This window comes from Macrobrachium nipponense, chromosome 42 (genome assembly GCF_015104395.2).
Source record: "Macrobrachium nipponense isolate FS-2020 chromosome 42, ASM1510439v2, whole genome shotgun sequence".
Lineage (NCBI taxonomy): Eukaryota > Metazoa > Arthropoda > Malacostraca > Decapoda > Palaemonidae > Macrobrachium > Macrobrachium nipponense.
The window spans coordinates 6,212,078-6,229,564 of record NC_061103.1 but is presented as its reverse complement, the minus strand read 5'-3'; the positions used below and the strand labels follow the sequence as shown (position 1 = coordinate 6,229,564).

General features: G+C 36.6%; 1 protein-coding gene across 3 annotated transcripts in view; it reads left to right on the top strand.

Annotated features, from left to right (window-relative positions):
• Positions 1-372: 372 nt before the first annotated feature.
• Positions 373-17,487, top strand: part of LOC135212964 (uncharacterized) — an 81,006-nt gene continuing 63,891 nt past the window's right edge. Inside the window, exons 1-2 of one of the 3 annotated variants that reach the window (XR_010314042.1) lie at positions 373-698; positions 3,370-3,514. The gene's annotated coding sequence lies outside the window, so the exon portion shown is untranslated. Of the gene's footprint in view, positions 699-3,369; positions 3,515-17,487 lie in introns of those variants that run through there. The other 2 variants (XM_064246722.1, XM_064246720.1) reach the window with 2 other exon arrangements.

The window sequence follows — 17,487 nt, the reverse complement described above, 5'->3', positions numbered from 1 at the left end:
AGAGAGATGTTTCGACCCACTTCATGTTTACATTATGAAGCGGATACTCAAAGCGGCAAGAAAGCCAGTTATTTACAAGTAACGAAATATGATCATTTAACACTTATGTCAAATTAAGCAAGAACAAAAAAATGAAAGTGAAAAGAAAGTAAAAAAAATGAGTGTTATCAGCGTTATGTTTATATATCGCGTTCGTAAATAAATAAACAGATAAATAGAAAAATAAATAAATAAATAAAGGGGCTGTAATGACGATTATGTCCCCTGTAATTGAATAGCTTGCGAAGCCCAACAACCAAACGTCAGTGTAAACATGATGTCACTCAACCGGACCATTGTAAGCGACGCCTGTTACTTGGATGTCATCTGCAGACTCAGTCAAGTGGTGTTTCAGTGTGCTTGGTGTTGGGAGAGCCTCTCGCGTTCACTCTCAAGCAGTGAAAATTCTCTCTGCCTTCGTGTTCTGAGAAATTGGTGAAAGAAACTATAGTGCTCTTTGAGAGCTGAATTAGATTGTTCGTGTTGAAGGAAAATTTTAGTTTAATGCGCGAAAAGGTATTCCCAAACCGAACACGTTCAACTGTGCCACATACATAGAGGAGACGGGAACAGAACGCGCTCAATTCACGCATGTCGTGAGTGACCCAATTTCGTTTGATCCCTGGCAGCCAGTCACTGTTATAAATCGTACTTCATAGGTGAGTGCAGTTGTCTTGTGTTTACCTAAATTTAGTATTAAATTGTTTCAGACAAATCCTCTAAAGGCATAGTGAAAGTTACAGACCGGCAGCTGTCACTAGTAAACCTACCCTATTATCTAAGTTGGGTCAGACCATGGCCAGTGCCAAATTTTGTTTTATATATATATATATATATATATATATATATATATATATATATATATAATATATATATATATAGAGTAAAACCAGCACTTGTACATAAAACATCCTTTATTTTCTCATGACTACCGGTTTCGGAGTAACTGTCTCCAACATCAGGTCTATACAAAAACACAGGAAGAAAAAAAAAATTATAAATCACTAAATTACGATCGATCATTAGAATGAAGCAATGTTACACAAAGGTTACATTGTATATATAATAAAAAAAAAGAGTAATGTATAAGCATGAAAAAGGGAAAGGAAGCAATATTAAACAAAAATAAATAAATACCTGCATCATGAAGGCATACAAACATACACACTAAAAACTTAAAAACACAGCATCTCCGTGGACCTCTCGTTGTTACTGAGGGGAAGGTTTCAACTTGAAGTGTAGAGACTTTCTACTATTGCCCAGCTCCCATGGGGGCCCACTCGACTAGAGGAGAATGGAAAATGAATCTAACCTAGAGGGTGATCACTATTTTCTGCGTGATCCCGTATGGCACCGAATGGTGGTTTTGCTAAAAGCCTGTTTGTCCTAACTGATCTTCCCAAGTGTTCAAACCATCGTACACGTGCTTGGCGCTTTGTTTTCCCCACGTAAATTGCATTACAGCAATTGCACTCATATTTATATACAACATGAGACTGTAGTTCTGGAGGTACGATGTCTTTGTACTTAAACAAACCACCAATAGTTTACTTAAGGCTTGAACATTACCCTAACATTAAACTTGAGGATAAAATTCTCTTTAAAACGTTTTAGTAGTCTATTTTTAAAACAAAAAAAAAAAAAAAACAAAAAAAAAAAAAAACTCTTATTACCATAGAAAAACATGGTAATATACAGTACTGCTTTATTGGCTTTTAAAATGGAAACTTTCGGGCACAATAACTTTTCTAGCTGTTTACCAACATATGTATCTATAAAAGCATTATTAAAACAGTTTTTTTGAAGCATTTCTTTTATAAACTGAAATTCTGAATGAAGACTAAAGACATCGTACCCCCAGAACTACAGTCTCATGTTGTATATAAATACGAGTGCAATTGCTGTAATGCAATTTACGTGGGGAAAACAAAGTGCCAAGCACGTGTACGATGGTTGAACACTTGGGAAGATCAGTTAGGACAAACAGGCTTTTAGCAAAACCACCATTCAGTGCCATACGGGATCACGCAGAAAATAGTGATCACCCTCTAAGGTTAGATTCATTTTCCATTCTCTCTACTCGAGTGGCCCCCATGGAGCTGGCAATAGTAGAAAGTCTTCTACACTTTAAAGTTGAAACCTTAAACCCTTCAGTAATAACGAGAGGTCCACGGAGATGCTGCGTTTTTAAATTTTAGTGTGTATGTTTGTGCCTTCATGATGCAAGTATTATTATTTTTATTTTTTATTGCTTCCTTTCCCGTTTTTTATGCTTGTACATTACTCTTTTTTTATATATACAGTGTAACCTTTGTTGTAACATTTCTTCATTCTAATGATCGATCGTTAATTATTAGTGATTTTTAATTATATTATACTATATAGATATATATATATATATATATATATATATATATATATATATATATATATATATATGACCTGATCTCGGTTATTTTGTGGGTTAGGGATATGAAGGAAAAAACAGGAGAGAGATAAGTTTGCATGCATGCAATGTAGGACATGCACAGATGTATTCTTCTTAGCTACACAGGTGGCCTTTAACTGTAATTGCTTATGTTAACTATGCTAGTGCACAACCGGACGGCAGGTCAGACTGTTATTGACACTCATGGTGACACACGCGTCTTTTGTGTGGCGGCCAACGAGAATGCGGACTGTGGGCACTGGGCACTCTGTGCTGTATGGGACCGCTAATGAACTGATCTGACTTGTAGTGCAGCCTGTTTCAAATGCCCCCTACACAGCATCGTTATGCAAGAAGCTGATTGGTTATTCTGGCTCCTTAGACACAAGGGTCAATCAAGAAGGGATATAGAGATGCGTGGCACTCTTGAACTGCTCAAGCCACGCCAACTTGTAACGTCTTTGGCGGTTGACTTGTTTTGTTACACATACACACAGTATCACTTATAACGGTTTCACGGGACTTCTGAATATCACGGGAAAGCATATTCAAAACTGTATCGAATCAGCTCATCTATATATATATATATATATATATATATATATATATATATATATGTGTGTGTGTGTGTGTGTGTGTGTGTGTGTAGTGAGTGTGTGTGTTTGTGTATGTGTGTGTAAATCGTTCCTATCCAACATGTTTTTAGTTTGTTCATGGAACATGAAAGATCCTATGATGAGGCTCATATATTCTTTTTTGTTCTTTTAACAAATTCCCTTAATCTTTTGGTCACATACTTAAAAATTTAACTGGGTTACATATAACAGTATGTTTATTCTACAAATCCTAAGTAATCCAGCAGTGTCTTGTCTCTAATGGAAGCTCAACTTTCTCTCCTGCAGGAGTGGTGAAAGCGAAGGCCTCATATCTTTCACCTGAGCGCGCCAGGATCATTTTTCCTGATGGAGCCAACAGTCTACGAAGTTTATGAAGACAACTACTTCACCAACTGCACTTCGGTTGACCAGAAACTGCACCACAGACTTATCAGAGCCCTTGGGAAGAAAACTAACTCCCTTAATAATTAAAAATTGTTGTCAGGAGAAGCCGTTTTGTTGGTACTAGCCCTAATTGGCAGCATCTATACCATCAGCCTTCTGGCAAAACACAACCAAAAAGTACGTCCTCATGCAGAGGGTTACATCGTAACCCGTACTCTCGCAGCCATACTGACTTTGCTGGTGTTGTCTTTCGACCTGGTGACCTACTACAACAGATCGTGGATCTTTGGCTACGTCTTGTGCCAGGTTAGAAACGGTCTAGCTACTCTATCATTTCAACTGTATTCTGGCATGCAAGTCGGCATGTGCATCAACACCTACATAGAAGAATCCAAGTCAATGCCCCAACTCAAGCTTAGGTCCACCACTTTCAAATCACCCGCTTTGTTTTGTGGTTCTTTGCCCTGGCTGTCGGTTTCTTCATCTATAAGAGGTCAGAAGTTGTAAGGATACAGCACTCTTATTTCTGTACTGCCTCAATCGAAGTTATTCAAAGTTGGTCTAATCTGATCATTATCATGGGATCATTCGTGCCAATTACAGTCAGCTGGGTCTTGCTGGGACTAGCTATATGCCACAAGAGAATGCAACCAGGTACGATTAGCCTAGAAGAGCCAGCTAGCGTCTCCTCGATTCTGCAAAAGCGCTCCAAACAGCTGTCCTTTGCCATAACAACATCCTTCACTATTTTCAGCTTGGTTCATGCTGTGCCTCTCCTTTTGTTTTGTTTAACTTGGTGTGGAGGCGTCCATTTTGGATGACGTAAATAACATGATTTCCATAATAGACTATCTGTTCCCTATCTATTTCATCATTGATTTGGCCCTGTATGCAATCTTCATGAGAGATGCTTACAAGTATCTGAAGAAGGTGGGATTGTCAGTGGATGATCCCCCTGTGGTACCTCTCCCGCCTGTGGAATGAAAAGCTGCCAAAATCTCAGTTTGGTGTTTAATATCACAGTTGAAATTTATAAAATCCTCTATTTTTCTACATTTCAACTCTAAAGACTAAAATTAGTATTCTGTAGATTATATTCCACAGAATAAGCAGTCACTTTATTGTTAGAATTTATTTTTATTATATCCAGAAATATACCTTCCTTATGGCTTTGACATTATCTGTAGCTTTAGGGTAATTTCCGGATATGTCCCCTGACAGTCATCATTTGGCGCCATACATTTTGAACGAATTTTGCAGGAACATTTTTCACATCACTTCAATGGGTTACAAATGACTTATGGAAACTCTTGCGGTAGCTCTAGTAGCGAGTCAGTACTGGAGTAAGTTCTGGGCTACTGGAAACAGCAGCATCAGTCTGACTTGAAATTTTGCTACAAGATGTATATATATACTACACCTCCCTATCCCAGAACATCTCGTCTGAGCTGAAGGTATAATTTTACAAAATAAAATAAAAAGAAATTATTATCAAAAACATTATAACTTGGTCAAATTGGCATATTTTTACGATCATCTATTGAAAAAGTCTTTGGGAATGTACACTTTCAACTACCCGTGGAAAGTATAGAAAGCTTTTATATATATATATATATATATATATATATATATATATATATATATATATATATATATATATATATATATGTTTTTGGTATCATGTCCATATGCATATTGATTTTTTTGTGTGGTGGGATGCATCCTTAAATTAGCCGGACTGTAAGGTTAAATGAAGGATATAGAATTCACAATGGTAGGTATAGTTTATATATCTTGAATATCGATATATGTAAGATATTTTGCAATTATTTGTGGTCAATAAACAATATTCAATAAATATAAATGAATGACAATATGCACCATTTAATTTTTTATTTTGTTAATATTCTTGTAATGATTTTCTATACATCAAAAACGTGTTAGACTAAGTTAGACTTGTATCAGTAGCAAATATGTTTATTAATTTTGGATAATAATAAAAATGATACTCGAAGTACAATGCGTTTCATTTCAAAATGGAGTCTGAAGCGGATGTTTTATATCAGAAGACAAAATCCACGAAGGGAAGAAAAAAGATGAAATTCAACGAAGACTTTCGACTTCTTGTCCTTTACTGTCTTTTTCCAAAATGCAAAAAGGTCAAAATCAGCAAAAATGCAGTATCATAATTATAAATTATTGTAGTTGTAAATTAGTTTGCTATTTAAAGTTTTCTGATGACTATATCATAAACGTTTATATTCTTGGCCATTCCACTGAGGAGTGAGAGATGTGTATTTCTGGTGATAGAAGTTCACTCTCGACGTGGTTTGGAAGTCCCGTAAAGCCGTTGATCCCGTTGCTGAATAACCACTGGTTCCGTGCAACGTAAAAGCACCATACGAACGAACATAAACGTTTATGAATAAAGTACTTATTTTGCTTGTAGTATCTTCTGTGTTTGCACTGGCATGAGAAGGAGGGAGAAAAGGGGAGTTTTTTTTTTTTTTTTTTTTTTTATAAAAATTTTACATAATTGACTTAAAAACCTGACCATTTTAAGTTTAGTATCACTCCGTATGAGAGAGAGAGAGAGAGAGAGAGAGAGAGAGAGAGAGAGAGAGAGAGAGAGAGAGAGAGAGAGGACAATATTAAACTGGCAAGTATGTTTTGTCGTCATTATTTTGGGTCTGTTTTAGTTATATGACCCATACGACAATTCTTCATCCCGGGATGAAGGGCGATAATAAAGCAGTATCTTCTTACTTGTTTTTATTGGCTAAACTGCATTGAAGAAGGCGGGCAGTTGAATATACAAAATACAAAACGTATATAATAAAATCGTAACAAACATATGAGCATCGGAGCTATATACACAATGAGGAATCATATCCTATATACATGAGGTAGAATTTATAAGATCGAAGCCTGTGTGTCGGACTCGATACTAACACAATAATAATTGGTTATACCTATAACATTTACGCATTATGCAACACAGTGCAATAGCTCTGAACTGAACGTGTCTGCGGAGCTAAGATTTCCCGCGCTCGTTACATAACGTCTTACATACATGATAGTCTCCTCCCCCTTTGTCTGTGACTAAGAAACGACTGTTCCTCACATTTACAAATCTAATCTTTCAGGAGGTTTTCCTCTACTCATTCTGTTAGGGAGTACTATAGGTGTGTTCTGAGCTGTTGCAAGATTTTCTTCTATATTTACAGTTGGTGGTTGAACATCTTGGTGAGCAGTTTGCACATCTGAGTTATTTACGTCTGAGGTATTTGAAACTTGTACTTCTGTATGATTTGTACTTAATGACTTGTTTGTTTGTATGGTGTTTTTACGTTGTATGGAACCAGCGGTTATTTAGCAACGGGACCAACGGCTTTACGTGATTTCTGAACCACGTTGAGAGTGAACTTCTATCACCAGAAATACACATCTCTCACTCCTCAATGGAATGGCCGAGAATCGAACAGGCGACCACCAAGGTGGGACGCCAACACCATACCAACCAAACCACCGAGACGCTTGTACTAAATGACTGCAACTGATCAACATGATGTTTTACAATCTTTCCACCGACATTAACATCATAATGTAAATTACCAATCTTCCTGACAATTTCTCATTGTACCCATTTTTCTGGTGTATTGTATGATCTTATTATGACATAACCTGAAGGAGTGAAATGTCTTACATTGGCAAGTTTTTCTACTTGATCATAACCTTTCTGTTCTAACTGACTCTGCAAGCTTGGATACATTAGATCTAACTTATTCCTGATCCTCCTCCCCATCAACGAATAAGGTGTTACACCCGTAGTATTATGTATGGTTGCTCTATAGGATAATAAGAACTTCGCAATGTGAGATGCTACCAGAGTTTGCTTGTCTACACTTCATATTATGTTTGAAAGTTTGAACAAATCTTTCTGCTTCACCATTCGTGGATGGATGATAAGTTGCTGATAATGTATGTTGTATACCATTTACATTCAGAAATTCCTTAAACTCCTGTGAAGTAAACTGTGGGCCACTGTCTGTCACTATTCTTTCTAGCAAACCATGCGTTGCAAAGATTTGCATGAGTGATCTTATAGTTGCTACCGATGAAGTTGTTTGCATTGGTATAACTTCTGGCCACTTACTATATGCATCTACGAATATCAGATATGAGTATCCTAAAAATGGACCTGCAAAATCTATACGTACACGTTGCCACGGGTATCTGGGTAGTTCCCATGGGTGCATTCTTGTTGGTTTTGGGTTATTCTGTTGCAATGCACAATTCATATAATTCTTAACCAAATTTTCATTGTCCCTATCAACACCTGGCCACTAAACATAAGTTATAGCAATTGGCTTTGATCTGACAATACCTTGGTGGTCTGCATGTATTTCTGATAGAACTCTTATTTCTTAATGCATTTGGAATCACTACTCTTGATCCTCTCAAAATACATTCTTGTGTTACACTCAATTCATTCCAAATTTCTTTGTATGGTTTACAATTGACATCTGCACAAATATCTCTGCCAGTTATTAGACTTTGCACTACTTTTGAGAGTACTGGGTCTTTCTTTGTACCTTGTGCTATTTCCTAAGCTGTAATAGGTAAATTATATGCAGAAATCAATATAATACTTTCCTCATGTTGTTCTGGTGCTTTGTCTACAGGCAATTGCGACAAAGCCTCTGCATTACCCATCTTAGATGGTGGTCTATATTCAATGTTGTAATCTGTAAACTTGCCTTTGGACCTAAAATCATCAATAATGGTTTGTGGTCTGTAACTAATGTGAGCCTTTTCCTGCCAAACAGATACAAATGGAACTTTTTTACTCCATACACTAGTGCTAGTGCTTCCTTTTCTATTTGTGAGTAATTTCTCTCTGCTTTGTTCAATACCCTAGAGGCAAAAGCTATTGGTTTTCTGTACCATCTGGCATTACATGTGCTAGTACTGCACCTAATCCTATGTTTGAGGCGTCACAAACCAACTTTACTGGCAAATCCTTTTGATAATGTACTAGGAATGTGGGTGATGTCACTTCTGCTTTGATTCTTTCAAAAGAATGTTGACATTCCTTTGTCCAATTCCATTTTACATCTTTGTTCAGCAAATTGTATAATGGGTGAGCAATTGTTGCTAAGTTCTGAATGAAACTTCCATAGAATGTTACTAAACCTTAAAATGATTGCAATTCCTTTACATTTTCTGGTAACTTTGCTGACTGCACTGCATTTACCTTACTTTGAGTCTTATGAATACCTTTACCATTTACAATGAAGCCTAAATACTCTACCGAGTCAACTTCTAAAATACATTTACTATGGTTGACCTTGATATTGTGTTACTTTAGTTTCTTTAGAACTGCACATAACCTTTCTTTTTTTTTCCAGCGACTATGTCATCAATGAAAATTAATACTCCTGACATACCTGCAAATATTTTGTCCATTGTTTGCTGCCATATTGCTGGACTGCTAGTAACACCATAGGAAAGTCTTTTTGGACGATACAGCCCTAAAAGTATGTTTACAGTACATAGCTTTTGGGAATTCTCATCCATGGAAAGTTGTTGAAATGCTTGTCTAAGACCTATCTTAGAAAATACTGAGCATCCTGACAAAGTTGCAAACATATCTTTAGTATTTGGCAATGGATGCTGTACTACTTGCCATTGTGGATTTAATGTCACCTTGTAATTTCCACATAACCTAACTTGACCGTTGTCCTTAACAATTGTAACTAATGGTGTAGACCAATCTGAATAATCTACCTTTTCCCATGAACCTTCACTTTCTAACCTTCTAATTTCAGTTTCCACAGTTTTTTCAATGCATATGGAACTGGTCTTGGAGCAGAAAATCTAGTAGCATTCTCCTTTAAAACTAGGACTGCTTGTGCATTCTTTACTGTTCCTACTCTGTCTTCAAATACTTCTTTGTAATCTGATAGAAGGTTAGTTAATGAAATTTCTTCTGCTGGTTCTTGTTTTGCACCTGTAACCCTTAGAATACTAGGCCAATCAATTTTTATGCATCTTAACCAATCTATTCCGAATAATGTCTGTCCTTGACCCTTGACTATTGTCAATGGTACTTACCTATCTCTTGATCTTTGTACTGAACTTTCACTTGTGATGAACCAACTACTTCTATGTTTGTACCATTATAACTTTTGAGCACTTTGTCTGAAGGTCTTACCACTAAGTTAGGTATCGTTTGTGCTACTCTTTTAGAAATTATTGGCACATCTGCAGCTGTCTATTTGCATGGGTGTGAGTTTCCCATTTATTTCTATTTGAGCCATAAGACGTTCTTGTGCATCTTTGTTCACAGAATTAATGTGAAATGCAAATTGTTCTACTTCTGTGGTCTTATGTACACTTTCTCCATTTGAGCTAGAGCCACCATTTGAATTTACGGTCCTATTGATTTGTTTTGTGGTATTTTGCTTATCAAATTTACATTGACTTGTTAAATGACCTCGCTTCCTGCAGTTATTGCACGTCTGACCTGACGCTGGCACTTATCCCAATTATTGCTATAATGATCTTGTTTACCACATCTATAGCACGATTTCTTTTGAGGTTTTTGTGTCCCTCTGTGACTTTGACTTTTCTGTGAGTATGCATTAGGTTTACCCTTGTCATTCTTGGATATAGCTGGGCTAGGCTTACTCGTTTCATTTGTTTGCCCTTTCTTTGCATGTTGGTAACTCCTTTTATAGGCTACAAGATTTACCTGGCTACTGCTGTTATTATGAGTCTTACCTACAATGACATTGGACTGGTAATTAGCTGTTTCTATTGCTCTTGCTATTTCCAGAACCTTTTGCAAGTTTAACTTATTTTCTTGCAGCATCTTCTTTCTAAGCTCTTGCGAGTGACTCGTTACTATAATTTGCTGTATTAACCTGTCTTCTAGATCTCCAAATTCACAAGTTGAAGCTAATTTCTTTAACCAAGTTACAAAAGAATCTATTGTCTCACCTGATTCCTGCGATGCTTCTATGAACTGATAACGTTCAAAGTATTTATTTGCTTGAGGAGCAAAATAGTTTGTGAGCCCTTCAATTGCATCATGCAATGAATCACCTGTTAGGTTCAAAGTATTGAATACTTCCTGAACTTCTAAACCTGCAGTATGAAGTAACAAATCCTTCTGCTGCGTTTCGTTTATTTCCCCTAGTGCTCTAAATAAACTTGGAAGCTACCTATCCACTTTTCCCATCTTGTACCCACTGATTTAGGAGCATCACCGATACTAAAGCTGTCTAACCTTTGGATATCTATCGGCACGTTTGCTGTGATACTAAGAAGTTTAGACTAGGCTGGGAATTTGGAAGTTCTCTCCTTTTTTCTACCTTGTAGGCTGCACTTGCATAGACATACCTTGGCACTTTTACCCTCTAAACCAACTTTTTTTTTTTTTATTGTTGACGCTCCTGACTTGGCACAGCGTTGCTTGGTTGCTGGTTTGAGTGTGATGAAGGCATCTAGGTAATTGAGATTCTTCGTTTTCGGGTAGACTTCATCTGACTGGGGTCGTCGTCTTCCGCTTCTTGGCTAGGAGATTAGGCATAGGCTATAGGCTCCATTTGGCTGCTACGAGTTCGTCACCTGGGTCGCCAATGTTTTGTCGTCATTATTTTTGGTTTGCATTAGTTATATGACCCATACGACAATAATAAAGCAATATCTCCTTACTTGTGTTTATTGGCTAAACTACATTGAAGAAGGGGGGTAGTTGAATATACAAAATACAAAATGCGTATATAATAGAATCATAACAAATATATGAGCACCGGAGCTGTATACACAATAAGGAATCATATCCTACATACATAAGGTAGAATTTATAAGATCGAAGCCTGTGTCGGACTCGATACTAACACAATAATAATTGGTTATACTTATAACATTTACCCATTATGCAACACAGTGCAATAGCTCTGAACTGAACGTGTCCGCGGAGCTAAGATTTCCCGCGCTCGTTACATAACGTCTTACATACATGACAAAGTAGCTATGCTGTAGTGAATACATGTCTCGAATTCTGTTGTTAAATTACAAGTATATATATGCACTAAAATATTTCCCATATATTTTCCCCTGAATATGGGTATATTTATGCAATTGCTAGTGCGTATCGTCGCAAAATAAAAAAGCATCTATGTCTAAGGATTCACCATCCTACCATCTACTATTTCCAGATTTTCTAAGTAACTGTTGTTGAAAGGTAATTTATCATTTTTACTTTTTTTCTCTTTCTGAGACTGAAATATTCGTAAATTATGGTTAACTGAAATGTTTATTATTTATATTTTCTTTAGAGTTCTCGTTTATTTACTTTAGATTTCATTTGATACCTATAAATGTAAGGAACAATAAGAATAAGATTCAGAAATAAAGTAAAACGTCGTATACCGAAAGGTTCGTTAAATTGCTTTAGCTAGCCATTGATTTCGATAACGTTTTCTTTATTTATCTTCGTGAAAAGAAAACTATTTCTATGGGATACCCTTTTAAAATCTCTCTCAACACGACTAATTTCGACTTCAATTTTCTACCGAAATTTCTTTCCTTGTATTTTTGTCGTATACATACATACATACATACATACATACATACATACATACATACATACATACATACATACATACATACATACATACATACATACATACATACATACATATGAATACACATATATTTTTTTTTGCTTTACTGAAAATGTTTTTTCCCGAATATATATATATATATATATATATATATATATATATATAATATATATATATATATATATATATATATATATATATATATATATATATATATATATATATATATATATATATATAATTATATATATATATATATATATATAATATATATATATATATATATATATATATATTATATATATATATATATATATATATATAAAATAAAAGGAGCCCATAAAAAACACCAAAATATAGAGAGAAAAGTACTATATTTCAGAGACTGCTATCTCTCTCTTCAGGTATATGAATGAGAAAAGTTTACAGAAAAGGTAGTATTTATACCAAGAGATCTATCCATAGGTGGGGCAATTTTAATGAATTTCTTTCAAAATTAAACGCATTATTGCCCAGCATCAAATTTAAAGTTGAATGGGAAACAGACAAAAAATTCTTTTTCTTGATGTTTTAATAATCAGACACACGACAGAATTCAAATTTACTATATACAGAAAACCAACCTTCTCACTTTCATACATTCACTACTTTAGCTATCATGACATTGCTATCAAGATAGGTGTAGCCAGCAACCTGTTCTTAAGAGCCTTACGAATTTATTCTCCAGATTTCCTGGAAAAAGAATTTGAACTAATTCGTAAGCAACTTTTGTCTTTAAAGTATCCTGACCATACAATTGGGGTTTGCAGAACGGGGTGTACGAATATTCAAAACTATTTTCGAAAAGTTTGATTGTAATTTGCCTGTAAAAACGAGAATGGCCAAATTTTTGTATACCTATAGACGTACAATACAGTTTTCTACTGGCTGCTCCCCAGCTGAATTATTATTTGGAAGGAAGTTTAAGGGTCCATTTCCATTAGATGTTATAATGCCTAAACAAGGAGATGAGTTTGATGTTCATGAGTCTAAATTCAGAGTTGGTGATGCAGTATATGCCAGGAATTTTGGTAAAGGACCAGAATGGGTGTAAGCTAAGATTATCAAGGTTCTTGGTGAAAGGAATTATATAGTTTCTGTAGATGTTAATGGTATTTTGACTAGGAAGCGTCACCTGTCACAGTTATTTTAGAGAAAAATGTATAATACCAGAGTAACTGATGAACAGTCACTATTAAAAGATACAATGATTCCTTATGTTCCTGTAGTTTCTTCTCCCCATAATGTACAAGGATTAAAAGAGACAAATAACCCTATTCAGAACTCGGGTATGATTTGTAATCCCAATGTAGAAGTATTAGGATCAGAGAACAGTAATTGTGATACTGGTGGCATTGTAAGAAAATCTACAAGAGTAAGGAAGAAACCTAGGAGACTCATTGAACAAATTTAACTTTTTTTTGTGTGTGTGTTAACCTAAGGGGGGAGGAGTGTAATTTATTGAGAAACACTATTCTCTCATACTACTATGTTGAACCTTCTTGGAGTTGTTGGGCGATCTCCCGCCATCCACGAAACGTGACGCCATACCTGTCTTCTTGGGACCTAAGTACTAAAGGACGAGGATGCAACAAGCTGGCAATGCATTGAATAGACGCTGTATTGTCGATACTGGTGCGTAGTGGATTATTGTCCTGTGTGCTTTAAATTCCGTAATTTTCCTGTTATAGTTTTAGGCACTATTAATCTACCCCTACTTGCTCTTTCTGATATATTTAGCTCCATGATGTTTTCGGGAATTCCTTCTATCTGTTTCCATGCCTGTATTATCATGTAGCGTTCTCTTCTCCTTTCTAGACTATATAATTTAAAAAAAAATTGTAGTCTTTCTCACTAGTCAAGATCCTTAACTTCTTCTATTCTAGCTGGAAAGGACCTTTGTACACTCTCTATTTGTGCAATATCCTTTTGGTAGTGTGGGTACCATATCATATTGCAATATTCAAGTGGACTACGAACATAGTTTTATAAAGCATAATCATGTGTTCAGCTTTTCTTGTTTTGAAGTGCCGTAACAACATTCCCATTTTTGCTTTGCATTTTGCCAATAGAATTGCTATTTGATCATTGCATAACATGTTCCTATTCAACATCACACCAAGGTCTTTAACTGCTTCTTTATTAGTGATTGTCTTGTTATTAGGTACCCTATATGCATATAGCTTTCCTTCTTTATCTCCATAATTTATCAGTTAAATACCATCCTATTTACCTCTGCCCATTCATATACTTTGTTATGGTCTCTTTGTAGCGAGTTCCTATTTTCATCACAAGTAATTTCTCTACTTATTCTTGTGTCATCGGCGAAACTACTCACTACCGAGTCCTTAACATTACTGTCTATGTCTGCAATCATAATAACAAACAGTAATGCAGCTAACACCGTACCTTGTGGAACACCGGATATTACCTTAGCTTCATCCGATTTCTCATCGTTTGCAATAACTATCTGTTTTCTGTCATGTAATAATTCTTTTATCCATCTTCCTACTTTATCCACTATATTATGTTTTCTAATTTTTTCCGCTAATATATTAGGGTCTACCTTGTCAAAAGCTTTTGCAAAGTCTAGATAAACTACATCTGTTTCTTTTCCGTTTATCATATTTTTATGTGTTCTCACGGTGGACTAACAGTTGTGTTTGTGTACTTTTTCCGGGTACAAAACCATGTTGTCCTATATTAAACAAATTATTTTTTATTAAATGTTTCATAATATTTTTCTTCATTACCCTTTCGTACACTTTCATAATATGTGATGTTAGACTCACAGGCCTATAATTACTTGCCTCTAGTCTTGATCCACTTTTGAAAGTAGGGGTAATATATGCTAATTTATGATCATCATAAATCTTGCCTGTATCTACAGTTTGCCTTAATAATATTGCAAGCGGCTTTACGATAGAATGAACTACTTTCTTTAACAAAATGGCAGGGACACCATCTGGCCAAGCTGCTGATCCATTTTTAATTTCATTAATAGTGTGCACAATATCAGCTTCATTAATATGTATGTCTGATAAATATTCAATATTTTCAACCCTTATTTCTGTATCATCATCTTCATTATCAATTCCAGGGGTAAATAGAGGGCCTATTTCTATTCTTCTTTTATTCATCTTTTTCGCATATGAGAGAGAGAGAGAGAGAGAGAGAGAGAGAGAGAGAGAGAGAGAGAGAGAGCAGTGATAACCTGGAGATAAATCACCCATAAAGTCTAGAGGGGGAGAGGGGCGGATTTTGGGGGTTAGAGTCTCCAGGAATAATTGATTGACATGTTAAGAAGAGGTCTGTGGAAGCAAGGACTTAATGCAAATGAGAGAGAGAGAGAGAGAGAGAGAGAGAGAGAGAGAGAGAGAGAGAGAGAGAGGACAATAATAAACTGGCAAGTAGCTATGCTGTTGTGAATGTCTCGAATACTGTTGTTAAATTGCGAGTATATATACGCACTAAAATATATCCTATATATTTGCCTATGCGTATGGGTATATTTATGCAATTGCTAGTGCTTATCGTCGCAAACTAAAAAGCATCTATGTCTAAGGATTCACCATCCTACCATCTGCTATCTCCAGGTCTTCTAAGCAACTGTTATTGAGAAGTATAGACTATTTACCATTGTTACTCATTTCCTCTTACTGAGACTGAAATATTCGTAAATTTAAGTTAACTGAAATATTTATTGTTTATATTTTCGGGTAGTTTACAGTTTAGTTGGCCAGTCCGCGCAACACCTTTTTGCCTGGCCCATAATCATTCCGCCACGGTAAGTAGTTCACGGACCCGACCCTGCCCAAACATGCTGTGACCTGTCAGACTTTCAAAACTTTCGCCACAACAAATGGCCGCCATCTTGTTTGTATCCGTCCGCCGATTACCTAGCAAATGTTCCCCTTGGCCAACTAAACTGTAGGAGCTCCGTTATTTATTATCAGTTTTTATAAAAATCCTGCCAATTGTTGATTTTATGCTAGGCCCCTTTTATTCATTTCTACCACCTATACCGTGACGAAACCCGTGGCCAGGCCACGCAACACCTTCTGCCCGGCCCTTAATCCGTCCGCCAAGATAAGTAGTTCCCTGACTCGACCCTGCCCAACCATGCTTCGACCCCACTCTGTTCCTGTGTGTCAGCATATAAACATTCATCATGTCCGCTTCTTCCACATCGTATCCTGCGCATGTGCAATTTGCCGCTGCCATTCCAGTTACCATACCGGACCTTTTCATTCTGTGCCATGATGAACGATCACTGCTCGTTTATTTGATGAAGACTGGCCTTCTCGGTGATTTTAGTGGCTTGACAATATTTCTGGGGGGACTCTCGGGCCGACCACGGATTTAACAACTCACAATATTAAGGTATGTTAATCGATGTATATGTACGATATGTTCATTTGTTAAGGTTGAAACCAAGTATGTAATATTCAGCAGGTCAGTGTTTTTATTGGCAAACTGAAGTCAGGGCTGCTCACCATATCCGGACATTCACGTTCACTAGCAGTTCACGTGTTCGAACTATGAACTCGGTCATAATTTTAATCCATGTATTTTAGGAAATATTCAGTGTGTTTACATATCCGTAAGAAGTTACCAGTGCCAGTCATGTCCGAACGTACAAGTAACGGCACATGTTAATAAAATGATTGCTAAAATTGTAGCAGTACAATGCTTACTTACAGAACCCACGCCCCCCGGCTAGGTAATGGAACGCATCCTAAGTAAAGTTAGGGTGATTCGTGTGGTTAGGTCGCAATCACTGTTTTCATACCATACTGGGGGGTCCAGAGGGGCTAAGCCCCCCGACCAGGTTACAGCACGCGACCTAAGTGTGGTATGGTTGGTTCCTTTGGTTAGGTCGCAATACTGGGGTCCAGGGGGGCGAAGCTCCCCAGCTAGGTAAGGGCACGCTCCTTAAGTCTGGTTAGGTTGGTTCCTTTGGTTAGGGTCAGTTTAGTTTGCCAGGTAGCACATCTCATGCCCGAATGTTCACTTAGGCTAACAGTGCATATGTTCGGTCTACGAATGTTGAGTACGGGGACAGTTTAGTTACCTAGAATGTGCATCTCATGAACAGAACGTCCACTTAGGGTAATATCCCATATGCTCAGGCTATTAATGTAGAGTAAGGGGACAGTTTAGTTACCTAGTCCACACACCTCATGCCCGAACGTCCACTTAGGCTGATAGCCCATATATTTAGGCTACAAATGTCGAGTAGGGTGACAGTTTAGTTACCTAGGCCACGATCATCTCATGAACCGATTACCCTTGGCTAACTAAACTGAGTAGGGGGACAGTTTATTTAGCCAGACCGAACCGG